This window comes from Petaurus breviceps, unplaced genomic scaffold (assembly GCF_028583685.1).
Source record: "Petaurus breviceps papuanus isolate PSGF00001 unplaced genomic scaffold, PetGlider_PUasm1.0 90730, whole genome shotgun sequence".
In the NCBI taxonomy this organism is placed as follows: domain Eukaryota; kingdom Metazoa; phylum Chordata; class Mammalia; order Diprotodontia; family Petauridae; genus Petaurus; species Petaurus breviceps.
The window spans coordinates 11099273-11112671 of record NW_027187324.1 but is presented as its reverse complement, the minus strand read 5'-3'; positions in this window follow the sequence as shown (position 1 = coordinate 11112671).

Genomic DNA, 13399 nt, shown 5'->3' with positions numbered 1-13399 from the left:
AGAGAAAGAAAAAGAAAGGAAGGAAAGAAGAAAGCAAAGAGAATGGTAATTGTTGTAGGGTCATTGGAAGTTAGACACACCAATGATTTGTTGCATTCTGGGAAGCATTTTAGAACTAAACATCCAAAGTCAAGAAACTTACTCAGAGATAAAAGAAAGAAAAGACCCCTTATGTACAAAAACACTTGTTGCAGTTATTTTTGTTCTGGCAAAGAACTAGAAACTAAGAAACTATTCATAAGTTGAGAAATGGCTGAATAAATTATGGTATATGAATTTAGTAGAACATTATTGTGCTATGAGAAATGACAAGAGGGACAGATTTAAAAGATTTGTATGAACTGATTCAAAGTGAGTTGAGAAGAACCAAGAAAATAATTCCTTATGACTATAATATAAGGACCTTACAGTCCCCCTTAAAGTATCCTTAGTACCTGGCACGGTATCTAGCACATAGGTATTTAATAAACACATGTTGATTAATTGGTTGAGGTTAAGCAACAACATTTTGCAGATGAGCAAATTGAGGCCCAGAGATATTAAATAACTTGCTTAAGACTACATGGATAGTAAGAAGCACTGTTGGAGTAATTTGTTAAATATTTATAAAAATAGTTAAATAAAATGAATACTAAAATGTTTAATTACTTCTCCAAAGCTAGTAATAGCACTGTGGAACTTGATGGGGGTACACCAGTTGTGTCATACTCAAACAGAAATAGATCCCTGAAGCTACATATTGACTTAGAAAACTATAGATTAACATTATCTATGTTGTATTGTATTTTCCTTAATTTTGTTGAACATTTCTCAATTTCATTTTAACTTGATTTTGACCCCACTTGGGAGTTTTGCTGGCAGCATAACACCAAGAGCTGTGAATTTAACACTCCTGGAGTAGACTATGACTAGTTAGAGTTCTGTAGGAAAAAATATCACAGGTACTAAGCTAAATGATTATAATCAGAGAATTTAGAATCAGTTGAATTAAGGATGATTTCAAAGTAGTTCTTGACAGTTCAGCAGGGAGACAACCAAATCCACTGAGTGCCCATTGGTTATGGCAAAGGCTATGTAGAAATCTGGATTCCTCTTTCCTAGACCCCTATAACACATTCCTCTTCTTTTCAGTTTCTCTGACTGCTGACACTATGAGAACCACAACCAAGCAGCAATATATCAAAACAACAGCTCCAGGCACAAGGCTGTTTCAAATCAAAATGGATTTTATATTTTTTAATGAAACAGGAATGGCATATTGTGAATAATTCTAGAAATTTACCAGCACTCTGCAATTTGTACATGCTGTGGAGGTGTTGAATGGTTTACATTTCAATCAGTTCTTTGCACACCCTCTCCATGCTGTATAATATTTAAATAGGATAGGAATATTTCAGAGGCTCTTGTTTCAAGGGCTGGTTTATTCAAATTCAAAGGCAACATATGTGGAATGTCAACATATATCTTTATTTGAGGGATTTTTCTTGCTTACTCCAAAGGCCAAGGTGTCCCATTGTATCTGGGGCCATCTCCAGACATCTTGACATGTCTTGCCCCTGGACTCCTATGACTTTGGATGAGAGAGTAAGACTGATGATCTTGCACAGCTCTGTCTCACTTAAATCCAATTCACTTGCAAGTCAAGACGTTACCCTCCTGATGTCATCGGTCCTCTTCCGGAACAAAGGACAAACAACAGCACAATAGGTCATCTCACTTAAACAGGAATCTCCTCTGTAACATCTGTGTCAAGCAGTCATCAAACCATATTTGATTTCCAGAGATGAGGAACTCACTATCTCCAGATGTTTATCCCTTCCAATTTTAGTGAGTGCTAATGGTTAGGAGAAGGGCAGTTAGGTGGCAGAGTGAATAGAGTGCAGGGTCTAAAGTCATGAAGACTCCTCTTCTTGAGTTCACATCTGGCCTCAGGAACTTATTAACTGTGTGACCCTGGGCAATTCACTTAACCCTGTTCACATCAGTTTCCTCATCTATAAAATGAGCTGGAGAGGCCAGGAAGTGAAGGCGGCACACACAGGTCTGATCAACGAGAGGGGCAAGTCGTCCCACCAACCACAAGGGCCACTACCAGGCCTTTCACCAAAGGGCTGGGACTGGAAAGAGCAAGGTAAGAACCAAATGCATAGACACAAAATGTATCATAATAAAGGGAAAGAGGGGAGGGAGAGGAGCTTCACATGTGATTTGTTCCTGTTACTCTTGGTGAGAAGAAGAAATTACATACTTCATTAAGTATAAAAACATCCTACAGATAGTAGGAGGGGGAAAGAGTTATGAAGGGGGGGTAGTTAGTAGGGAGGGAAGAAGTAAGAGGGAAGGGGAAGAAAAGGGAAGGGGGCTGATAAGGGAATACTGATAGAGGTGGTGGTCAAAAGGGACAGCAAATACTCCTGGGACTACCACTCCATAGCCCAGAAATAAAAAAAAAGCCCCTATCAGGACCTCCAAGGACCAGGATGGCAGAGTGAACCCTGCCTGCTCCAACTCCTCCCCCCCCCCAAAAAAAAAACATAGTAATTGCCCCAGGGCAAAACTTTCAACATTAAAGGCCTGGGAACCCTAGAGGAAGGGCATGGCTAGGGCCCTGCCTCAAAATGGGTAGAAAGCAGACTGCAAAGACTCTGGAGTCCTACTATCAGAGGGAGGAACCAAACTCAGAGGTAGACAATGTGGACTCTACACCCACAGCTGAAACATCAACAGGGAACAGGTCCCAAGCACAGAAAGCTTTTGAACTCAACAGGAACTTTGAAAACCAAATGAGAGAGATAGAAGACAAAATGAATAATTCTCTTAAAATCAAAAATGCAGAATTAGAAAAACATTATAATGAAGAAACAGCATCTTAAAAAGAAAAGTGTATGATATGGAAAAGGAGCTCTAAAAACTAACCAATGAAAATGATTCCCTAAAAACAAGAATCAACCAAATTGAAACAAATAACTCTATGAGGAACCAAGAATTAGTCAAACAAAACAACAAGAATGAAAAATTAGAAAAAGAGGTAAAATATCTCAATGGAAAAATAACTGACCTGGAAAACAGATCCAGGAGAGATAATCTGAAAATCATAGGCCTACCAGAAAATCATGATGAAAACATGAGCCTGGACAACATTCTCCATGAGTTCATTAAGGAAAACTGCCCTGAGATACTAGAATCTTAGAGTAAAATAGAAATTGAGAGAATCCACTGGACACCTCCTGAAAGAGATCCCAAACTGAAAAGTCCTCAAAATGTTGTGGCCAAACTCCAGAACTACCAGGTAAAAGAGAAAATGCTTCAAGTGGCCAGAAAGAAACAATTCCAATATCGAGGAACCACAGTAAGGATTGCACAGGACTTGGCAGCCTCTACACTGAAAGATCGGAGGCAGTGGAATACAATTTTCTGCAAGGCAAAAGAGCTCAGGTTACAACCAAGGATCACCTACCCAGTGAGACTGAGCATATTCTTCCAGGCAAAAAGATGGTCATTCAACAGTATAACAGATTTCCAGACCTTCCTGATGAAAAAGCCAGAACTCAATGGAAAATTCAACCTCCAATTATGAGATGCAAGAGTGACATAGAAAGGTAAACAAGGAAAACACACACACACACACACATACACACACTGTTATTTAATAAGAGCAAACTGTTTATAGACACACAGAGGGTCTGAGTATAAATTACACAAAATGACAATTTAAAAAAATCTTATTAAGGGCTACAAAGGGACTACAATGGAAGAAGAGGAATGAATGAAGTGGAAAAGGGTAAATTATGCCACATAAAGAGGCATAAAAACAATATAGCAGAGGAAAAGAGGGGAGGGAGATGAATATTATATGAGCTTTTCCCTCATTGGTTCTGGTGCAAGGAGAGAATAACAACCAGTTAATCATAGGACTCTGTGGAAAAGAGATGCAAAATGTATCATAATGGAGGAAAAGAGGGGAGGGAGAAGAGCTTTGGATGTGATTTGTTCCTATCACTCTTGGTGCGAAGAAGAAATAACATACTTCAAATATCCTACAGGCAGTAGGAGGGGTAAAGGGTTATAAAGGGGGGGGGTTAGTAGGGAGGGAAGAAGTAAGGGGGAAAGGAAGGAAAAGGGAAGGGGGCTGATAAGGGAATACTGAGGGAGGCAGTGGTCAAAAGGGAAACTATTAAGGAGGGGAAGGGAGAAGAGGAGAAAAAATATAAACATTAACAGGGGAGGGAATAGGATGGAGGGAAAGAAACAGATAATAATCATAACTGTGAATGTGAATGGAATGAACTCTCCCATAAAATGGAGGTGGATAGCAGAATGGATTAAAAATCATAATCCCACAATACACTATTTACAAGAAACACATCTGAAACAGATGGATACACACAGGATAAAGGTAAAAACCTGGAGCAAAATCTTAGTGAAATGGATGAATATTTACAAAAATATGGGTTGCCCAAATTAACTGAAGAGGAAGTAAGTTACTTAAATAACCCCATCTCAGAAAAAGAAATGGAAAAAGTCATCAGTGAACTCCCTAGGAAAAAATCTCCAGGGCCAGATGGATTTACTAGTGAATTCTACCAAACTTTTAAAGAACAATTGATTCTAATACTCTACAAAGTATTTGGGAAAATTAGTGAAGAAGGAGTCTATCAAATTCTTTTTATGACACAAATATGGTACTGATACCTAAATCAGGAAGAGATAAAACAGAGAAAGAAAATTATAGACCAATCTCCCTCATGAATATAGATGAAAAATTTTTAAATAAAATATTAGCAAAAAGACTACAGAAACTCATCACAAGAATAATACACTTTGATCAGGTAGGATTTATTCCAGGAATGCAAGGATGGTTTAATATTAGGAAAAGCATCAGCAAATTGATCATATCAACAATAAAACTAGCAAAAACCACATGATTATCTCAATAGATGCAGAAAAGGCTTTTGACAAAATACAACAGCCATTCCTATTAAAAATACTAGAAAAAATAGGAATAAATGAAGCCTTTCTTAAAATAATAGGTTGCATCTATTTAAAGCCATCAGCAAGTATTGTATGTAATGGGGAGAAACTAGAAGCATTTCCAATAAGATCAGGGGTGAAACAAGGATGTCCACTATCACCTCTCTTATTCAATCTGGTACTAGAAATGTTAGAAGTAGCAATTAGAGAAGAAAAAGAAATCAAAGGAATCAAATTAGGCAAAGAAGAGACCAAGCTATCACTCTTTGCAGATGATATGATGATATACCTAGAGAATCCTAGAGAATCAAGTAAAAAACTACTTGAGACAATAAATTTGGCAAAGTTGCAGGATATAAAATGAACCCACATAAATACTCGGCATTCCTGTATATTTCTAATGAAATTCAACAGCAAGAGATAGAAAGAGAAATCCCATTTAAAGTTACTGTAGACATTATAAAATATTGGGAATCTACCTGCCAAAACAAACCCAAGACCTATATGAACACAACTACAAAACACTTTTCACACAAATAAAATCACATCTAACTAATTGGAAAGCTATCAATTGCTCATGGCTGAGTCAAGCTAATATAATAAAAATGAAAATATTACCTCAATTAAATTACATATTCAGTGCCATACCAATCAGTTTACCAAAAAAAACCTACTTTATAGAGCTAGAAAAAATAGTAACAAAATTTATTTGGAAGAACAAAAGGTCCAGAATATCAAGGGAATTAATGAAAAGAAATGCTAGGGATGGTGGACTAGCTATACCAGATTTTAATCTGTACTATAAAGCAGCAGTCCTCAAAACTACTTGGTACTGGCTGAGGAATAGAGTAGTGGATCAATGGAATAGACAGGGTACATACTCACAGCAGTCAATGAGTATAGTAATCGACTGTTTGATAAACCCAAAGACCCCAGTTTTGGGAATAAGAACTCACTATTTGACAAAAACTGCTGGGAAAACTGGAATATAGTATGGCAGAAACTGGGCATAGACCATTATCTAACACCATATACCAAAATCAAGTCTAAATGGGTCCACAATCTACGTATAAAGGCTAATACTCTAAGCAATCTGGGAAAGCAAGGAATAGTTTAATTGTCAGATTTGTGGAGAGGGGAAGACTTTATGACCAAACAAGAATTAGAGGTCATTATAAAATGCAATATGGATAATTTTGATTACATTAAATTGAAAAGTTTCTGTACAAACAAAGCCAATGTAACCAGGATTAGGAGGGAAGTGGAAAATTGGGAAAGAATTTTTACAACCTATGTCACTGATAAAGGACTTATTTCTAAAATATACAGAGAATTGAGTCAAATCTATAAGAATACAAGCCATTCCCCAATTGATAAATGGTCAAAGGATTTGAACAGGCAGTTTACAGATGAAGAAATTAAAGATATTTATAAGCATATGAAAAAATGCTCTAAATCACTATTGATTAGAGAAATACAAATCAAAACAACTCTGAGGTACCACATCTCACCAGATTGGCTAAGATGACAAAACAGGAAAATGACAAATGCTGGAGAGGATGTGGACAAATTGGAACACTAATGCATTGCTGGTGGAGTTGTGAACTCATCCAACCATTCTGGAAAGCAATCTGAAATTATGCCCAAAGGGCTATAAATAATTCCACACCCTTTGACCCAGCAATACCACTTCTAGGGTTGTATCTCAAAGAGATCATAGAAGTGGGCAAAAGAACCATATGCACAAAAAATTTTATAGCAGCTCTTTTTGTTGTAGGAAAGAATTGGAAATTAAGGGGATGCCCATCAGTTGGGGAATGGCTGGACAAGTTGTGATATATGCATGTTATGGAATACTATTGTGCAATAAGAAATGAGGAGCAGATGGACTTCATATTTACCTGGAGAGGCTTATTACAATCTGATGCTGAGTGAGAAGAGTAGAGCCAGGAGGAATTTGTATACAATTACAGATACAACGTATGTGTGATGACCAGCTTTTATAAACTAGACTCTTCTCAGCAATCCAGAGTCACAAGTCAACCCCAAAAGACTCATGATGGAGAGAGATGTTTACATCTAGAGAAAGAACTGTTTGAACCCATATTGAAGGAAACTACCTGCCCTTTTTCTTTTTCTTGTTTGGTTTTGTTTTCTCTTTCCCATTCTTCATTCCATCTGATACAATCCTTCTTTATAACCTGACTAATGCCTAATGTGAAATATTTTCAGACACTATACTTGATTGTATGCCGCCATGGGAGGGGGGAGGGAAAGAAAATTTGAAACTCAAGGAATTGTGGTAATGAATCTTGTAAACTAAAAGTAAACAAATTAATAGAGACCAAAAAAAAAAATGAGCTGGAGAAGGAAATGGCAAACCACTCCAGTATCTTTGTCAAGAAAATTCCCCCAAAAGGGTTCACTTAGAGTTGGACATGACTGAAAAATGATTAAACAAAAAAATGTTTAGGAGGTTTGTCCTTACTGTAAAGGTGGAGACTGACTAAATCAATTACTATGCCCCACTTAATATCATTAATAAGATGAGATACCCAGTACTTTAACTAGGTGAGAATACTTTGGGGTTGAATCAATCAACTGCATGCTCTTGAGGAAATGTGCAAAAATCCTTGACCATTTTGATGTCCTTGGAAATCATTAAATAAACTGGAGTGATGTTGCTCAGGAAGTATGTTTGGATTGATTGAAGAAATGTGGTCATTTCCTGTGGTTTGTCCATAAATTTGAACATCCTTCTCATCCAAGCCCCTGAGAAAGAATCATTTTTGGTTGGACTATGGAAAATAGCCTTGGTCTCAGTCTTCCATGGTCCCCCCACTCCTAACCTTGCCCCTTGTGAACCTAAGAGGATCAGAGGATTTTAGACTTTCTGTTGACGTCCTGCTCCTATCAATGCCCCTGGGGGAAAAAAAACTGACACAGCATTTGCATTGGGAGCCAAAAGAATGAAGGATGGCAACTTTATTTTTAGAAAGACTCTGCAGGGAGCCCAGCAAAGAAACCCTGCCACATCTTAGGGGAATATCATGAGATGCTCATGAAGGGGAGAAAAAGACCATCAGCAGCCAGAAGTTTTGAGCCACCATTTTGGATACACATACTAATAAATATAAAGCACTTAACACACAGTAAATGCTATAAAATTTTTAGCTATGATGATGATGATATACTTGAAGCTAAAGCTACCCTATCTTAGAACTCTGTATATATTAATAGGAGTGTGTGTCATAGACTTTTTTTTGCAGGGGTTAGAGGGGGTTGTGCCAACTATTCTTATTATACCATCTTGGTAAATATCCATTACTGAAAGCTAATTAATATAAACCAATAATCATGGAGTGAAAAACTACAGTTAGGGTTTATAAGCTATAATAGAGAAAAACAACTCAAACCCTTAGGGCTACCCCTAGACTTTAAGGGGACAAGTAGCAGGCATCCTCTGGGGATCTGACCTCCTAGTGAGCATGGGGGTTTTGTGAGTAGCCTTATGAGCTACACTTATATTAATCTGAAGTATTTCTCTTTTCCTATTTCCACCCATTACTCTTTTTTAATTAATTTCTTTATTTTTAGTTTTCAACATTCACTTCAATAAGTTTTTGAGTTTTAAATTTTCTCCACTTCTCTCCTCTCCCTCCTCCCCAAGACAGCATGCAGTCTGATATGGGCTCTATGTATATATTCTTATTAAGCATATTTTCACATTAGTCAAGCTGTAAAGAAGAATTAGAAAAAATTGGAGGAACCACGAGAAAGAAGAAACAAAAGGAAATAACAATAACAAAAATAGAGTAAATAGTATGCTTCAGTTTGCATTCAGACTCCAAAATTCTTTCTCTGGATATAGATAGCATTTTCCATCATTAATCTCTTGGAGTTGTTATAGATGCTGGCATTGCTGAGAAGAGATCAAAGTCACTCATGAAACAATGTGGCTGTTACTCCACCAATTACTCTTAATTCTGCCAATCGGGGATCAAGCAAAAAAACATCCTCTATAGGATAATCCTTTGAATATATTGACAACTATTGTATCTCTTATGTGTCTTTTCCACAGATTAAGTATCCTTAACTTTTTTAACCAGTCTTAATCGGATGTGGTTTTGACATGGGATTTATTTAATATATTTACTTCAAGTGTGGCAAAGTAGATAAAATGTTGGATTTGGAGTCAGGAAAATTTTGGTTTAAATCACACCTCAAACACCTAATAGCTCTGTGTCAGCCAAGGCAAACCTCTTCATCTCTCTAAAGCTGTATCTTCCTCTCTAAGATGGGGGTATTATTAACGTCTTCCTCATCAGTTTTGAGGAGTAAATGAGATCATGTATCTTAAAGCCCTAGATAAATGTGTGTTATTATTGTGATGATGATGATGATGATGATGATGTTTTCCCCTTGGTCACCCTTCTCCAAATATACTGCTAAAAACTTTCCTTGGTATTCTTCTTGTGTATTTTTTTCGTAGTGGCAACTCTCCCACTCATCCAAAGGTAATTATTTCCCCTAGTTTTGTATTTTCACTCTTTATAGTATCAGTATTGACCTCTCCGTAGGCATTTCCTCGCAGTTAATGACTGACTAGGTTAAGGGCCCCGGGCTGCCCTGGGCTTGCCTCAGGCCCTAAGCCAACTTCTCGTTAACTGGGAGAAAATGGGCTCCCTTTCAGTTACTTACTCTTATGTACCCTTAATAGAACATAATCCCTGAGAAGTTACCTAGACAAAAGCAGACGGCTTTATACTCTGTGTCTCATTTGTAAATAACCCTGTTATGAGTAATAGGAAGTGATCCAGATGGTTGTAAAAAGACACAAGTTTAATGGGCAACTCCTAGTGGACTAATGGTTTTGCTTGAAAAACATTGCACCTGCAGGACATATTGTTCCAGTTTTTGTTCAGAATATAATGAACCAATGCTCAAGCAGCAGAGATGTACTCAAATCTCTCTGGGAGTTATAAACCTAGAAATATATAGAAGAAAAATTAAACAACTCCACCGCCAACCCAACCTACTGCTTTCCCTAGTGACTGACAGGACACCATCTTAGCACCATTCTTATCCAAGGGTCAGTCATTTCTAGGTACAAGTAGTCACCCCTTTGATGTTCACTGTTACACCTCTTTAAATTTTTACTCACTGTCTCTGTCACTTAAGAACACAACAGTTTCACCAATAAACTGCAGTTCCATACATTTGCTGATATGATGATTGTAAGCTTATGGCACTTTTTCCCTCTTGTCACAGACTGATTCCCAGTTCAACTCTATTCCTAAGCATCTTATATTTGTTTACTTCTTTCATGATTGCTTCTGAAGGCTCGACAGATTTGACTACCTCTGGAATCCTAGGAAAGAAAATAAAGAACTAATTTTCTGTCTGTCTCTGTCTTTGTGTCTCCATCCTCCCTGCTTGCCTTTCCTCTCTCCTTCTTTCTCTGTCTCTCTGCCCCTCTCTTCCTGTTCCTTTCTCTTCTTATTTTCTCTTTCCTTCTCCCCTTTTCTTTCCTCTTGGTGGAAATCACATCAACTCCCTCAAGTTAAATTATTATTTTTTTGCAGATGGTTCCCAAATCTACTTATTTACTTAGGCACCCAGGGCCTGCTATAAATACCCACCTGATTGTCCCACAGACATTTCATGTCTTAAAATGGAGCTCACATTTCTCCCCCAACCTATCTCTCTTCCAAGGTTTGCATTTCTATGAGGGCATCACCATATTTCCAGTTGTTTAGGTTTGGATCTTGAGGCCATTCTGGACTTGTCCCTCTCCTTAGATTGTAAACTCATTGATAGCTGGGACTGCTCTACATTGTATCCTTAGCACTCCACCCAGTTCCTGCTACATAGTAGGCACTTAATAAATACTTACTAATGATATTATTAATAATTTTCGTTGACTCTGACTCTATTGCAATTAATTTCCAAATCTTGTCAATCTTTCCCCCACATCTCTCATATTTACCACCTTCTATGCACTTACACACTCTACCTTACTTTAGCCCCTCATCTCCTCTCCCTGGACCACTGCAATCGACTCTTTGAAAGTCTCCCCATCTCCATTCTTGCCTTTCTTCAATTCATCCTTCACATAAAGGATAAACCAAATAGATTTTTCTACAACGCAGTTCTGGTAATGTCAGTCCCTGTACCATGGACCTACCTTCTCCTCCTCCCATCAAAAATCTCCAATGGTGGATGGAGCAGGAGGACCAGAGTTCAAATCTGGCCTCAGACACTTAACACTTAATAGCCATGTGACCTTGGGCAAGTCACTTAACCCCAATTGCCCTGTCTTGCCCCCTCCAAAAAGCAAAAAATAAAAAAAAAATCTCCAATGGTTTCCTATTACTTCTAGGATAACATTCTTCATTCAGCCTGACCAACAAAGCCCCCCCAAAGTTTGGCTCCTACCTTCCTAGTGTTAATTCCTATTACTATCCTTTTGTACTCTCTATTCCAGTCCAATTGACATACTAGCTATAGTCTGTAAATAACCTTCCATCTCTAGCCTCTGGGTCTTTGTAGAAGCGACCCTTCATGGCTGGATTCTATTCCTGCCTTGTAGAACCCCTGACTTGTTTCAAAACATGATACAGCTATCATCTTTTCCATGATATCTTTTCTGATCTACCTATTATTGCCCTCACCCTCTTGAAATTTCCTTGTCTAGAGTACTGAAAGCCCATTAACTGAAAAATAAACTTTAAAATTACATTGTATTATGATTTAATATAATTATTATATTATTTATATTTCATACTCTTGTATATGTTCTATTCCACCCCTTTGCCCCCAGTTAAGTAAATGTAAGCTACTTAAGGTCAGAGATGGTTTCTTTTCTTCTTCTTCTTTTAATCTTTGTAACCTCAGCATCTAACAGACTATTTAGTACATCATTGGAATTTAATAAAATGTGGTCAATTTAATTTGCAGGCAGCTAGGTGATATAGGGGATAGAATACCAGACTTGGAGTCAGAAAGATCTGAGTTCTGGCCTTGGACATTTCCTAGTTTTGCGAAGTTGGGCAAGTTATTAACACTGTTGGCCTCAGTTTCCTCATCTGTAAAATGAACTGGAGAAAGAAATGGCAAACAACTCCAGTATCTTTGTTAATAAAACCCCAGATGGGGCCATGAAGAGTCAAACACAACTGAAACAATTGAGCAGCACTTTCATTTAATCAAATTCAATTTGAGAAGCAGTACAGATAAAGTGAATAGAGTTCTAGACTTAGAGCCAGGAAGATCTGGGTACCTCTGATGCTCACTGTGTGATTTTGGTCATACCACCTCACTACTTTGAGGCCATTCCTATAAGTTGGGGATAGCAGTGCCTGGCATTTTTACCCTGTAGACTACCATGAGGTTCAGTTAAATTATATAAAGCACTCTTGAAACTTGAAAAATGTCATGCAAACATCAATTATTATTTGTGGCTCATTCCACCATCTTGAAGCAAAATGGTATCGGCATATCTTGTCTTATTTTATCAGAGAGACAAAATGCCATAGAGGATAGAGAGCCAGCTTTTGAAGCTAGAAACGCATAGGTTCTAATCCAACATCTGATATATATTTCCTACATGTATTTGTATAATTGGACTTTGTACATAATTTCAGTGCTTGAAGCGACTCTAAGAATATAAATAGCAGGTAAGGTACCAATATTTTTTTATTGTGAGAAAACCATGTCTAATTTTTAAAAAGGTTTTAAAGAAGATTGATTCAGGAGTAAGAGTTTCAGAGAAATAGGATTACATTGCATGAGGTCTCCAGGCTGCAGGTTACACAAGAATAGAGAATAAGTCCACAGAATAAAGTTCGAGTCCAGTTACTGACAGTGGGGCATAAAGGTAGTGAGTACTTATTTGAGGCAGAGGGTGGGATCTCATGGTCCTCTGGAGGTTCCCAGTGAACCAATTAAATTGTTGAAGAGTCACTGATCTCATTACATGCACTATCCAGGAGTAGTGGGTTTTTGCTTTTGTACTAGTTCCATAACTACATGACTTCATTGACTTATAAGCCAGTGTAGAGATTATGATGACACTGGAGGAATATTATACATACTGCTCACTTTGATTTAGATGACTTTTAATGAAAATATATTGAATAGCCTGGCCCATGAGGGAAGAGTCTACCTTTTTTCTTTACTTTAGAAACATCACTGATCATTGAATCACTTCTACTTTGTTGCACAAGGAAATCAACTCCCTTTCTTAATTCTGCCTCACCAAACTTTCTTTTAGTTACTCTTTTTTTGACATGTCATCAGATTTCATGGAATGGGAAATGCAAATGGAAGCACCAATTGTTTGTTACTATCAAATGTTTTACCATATATGGTAGTGACAATAGGTGATAACTATATGGGACTTTATAAAGAACATTACACACAAGAT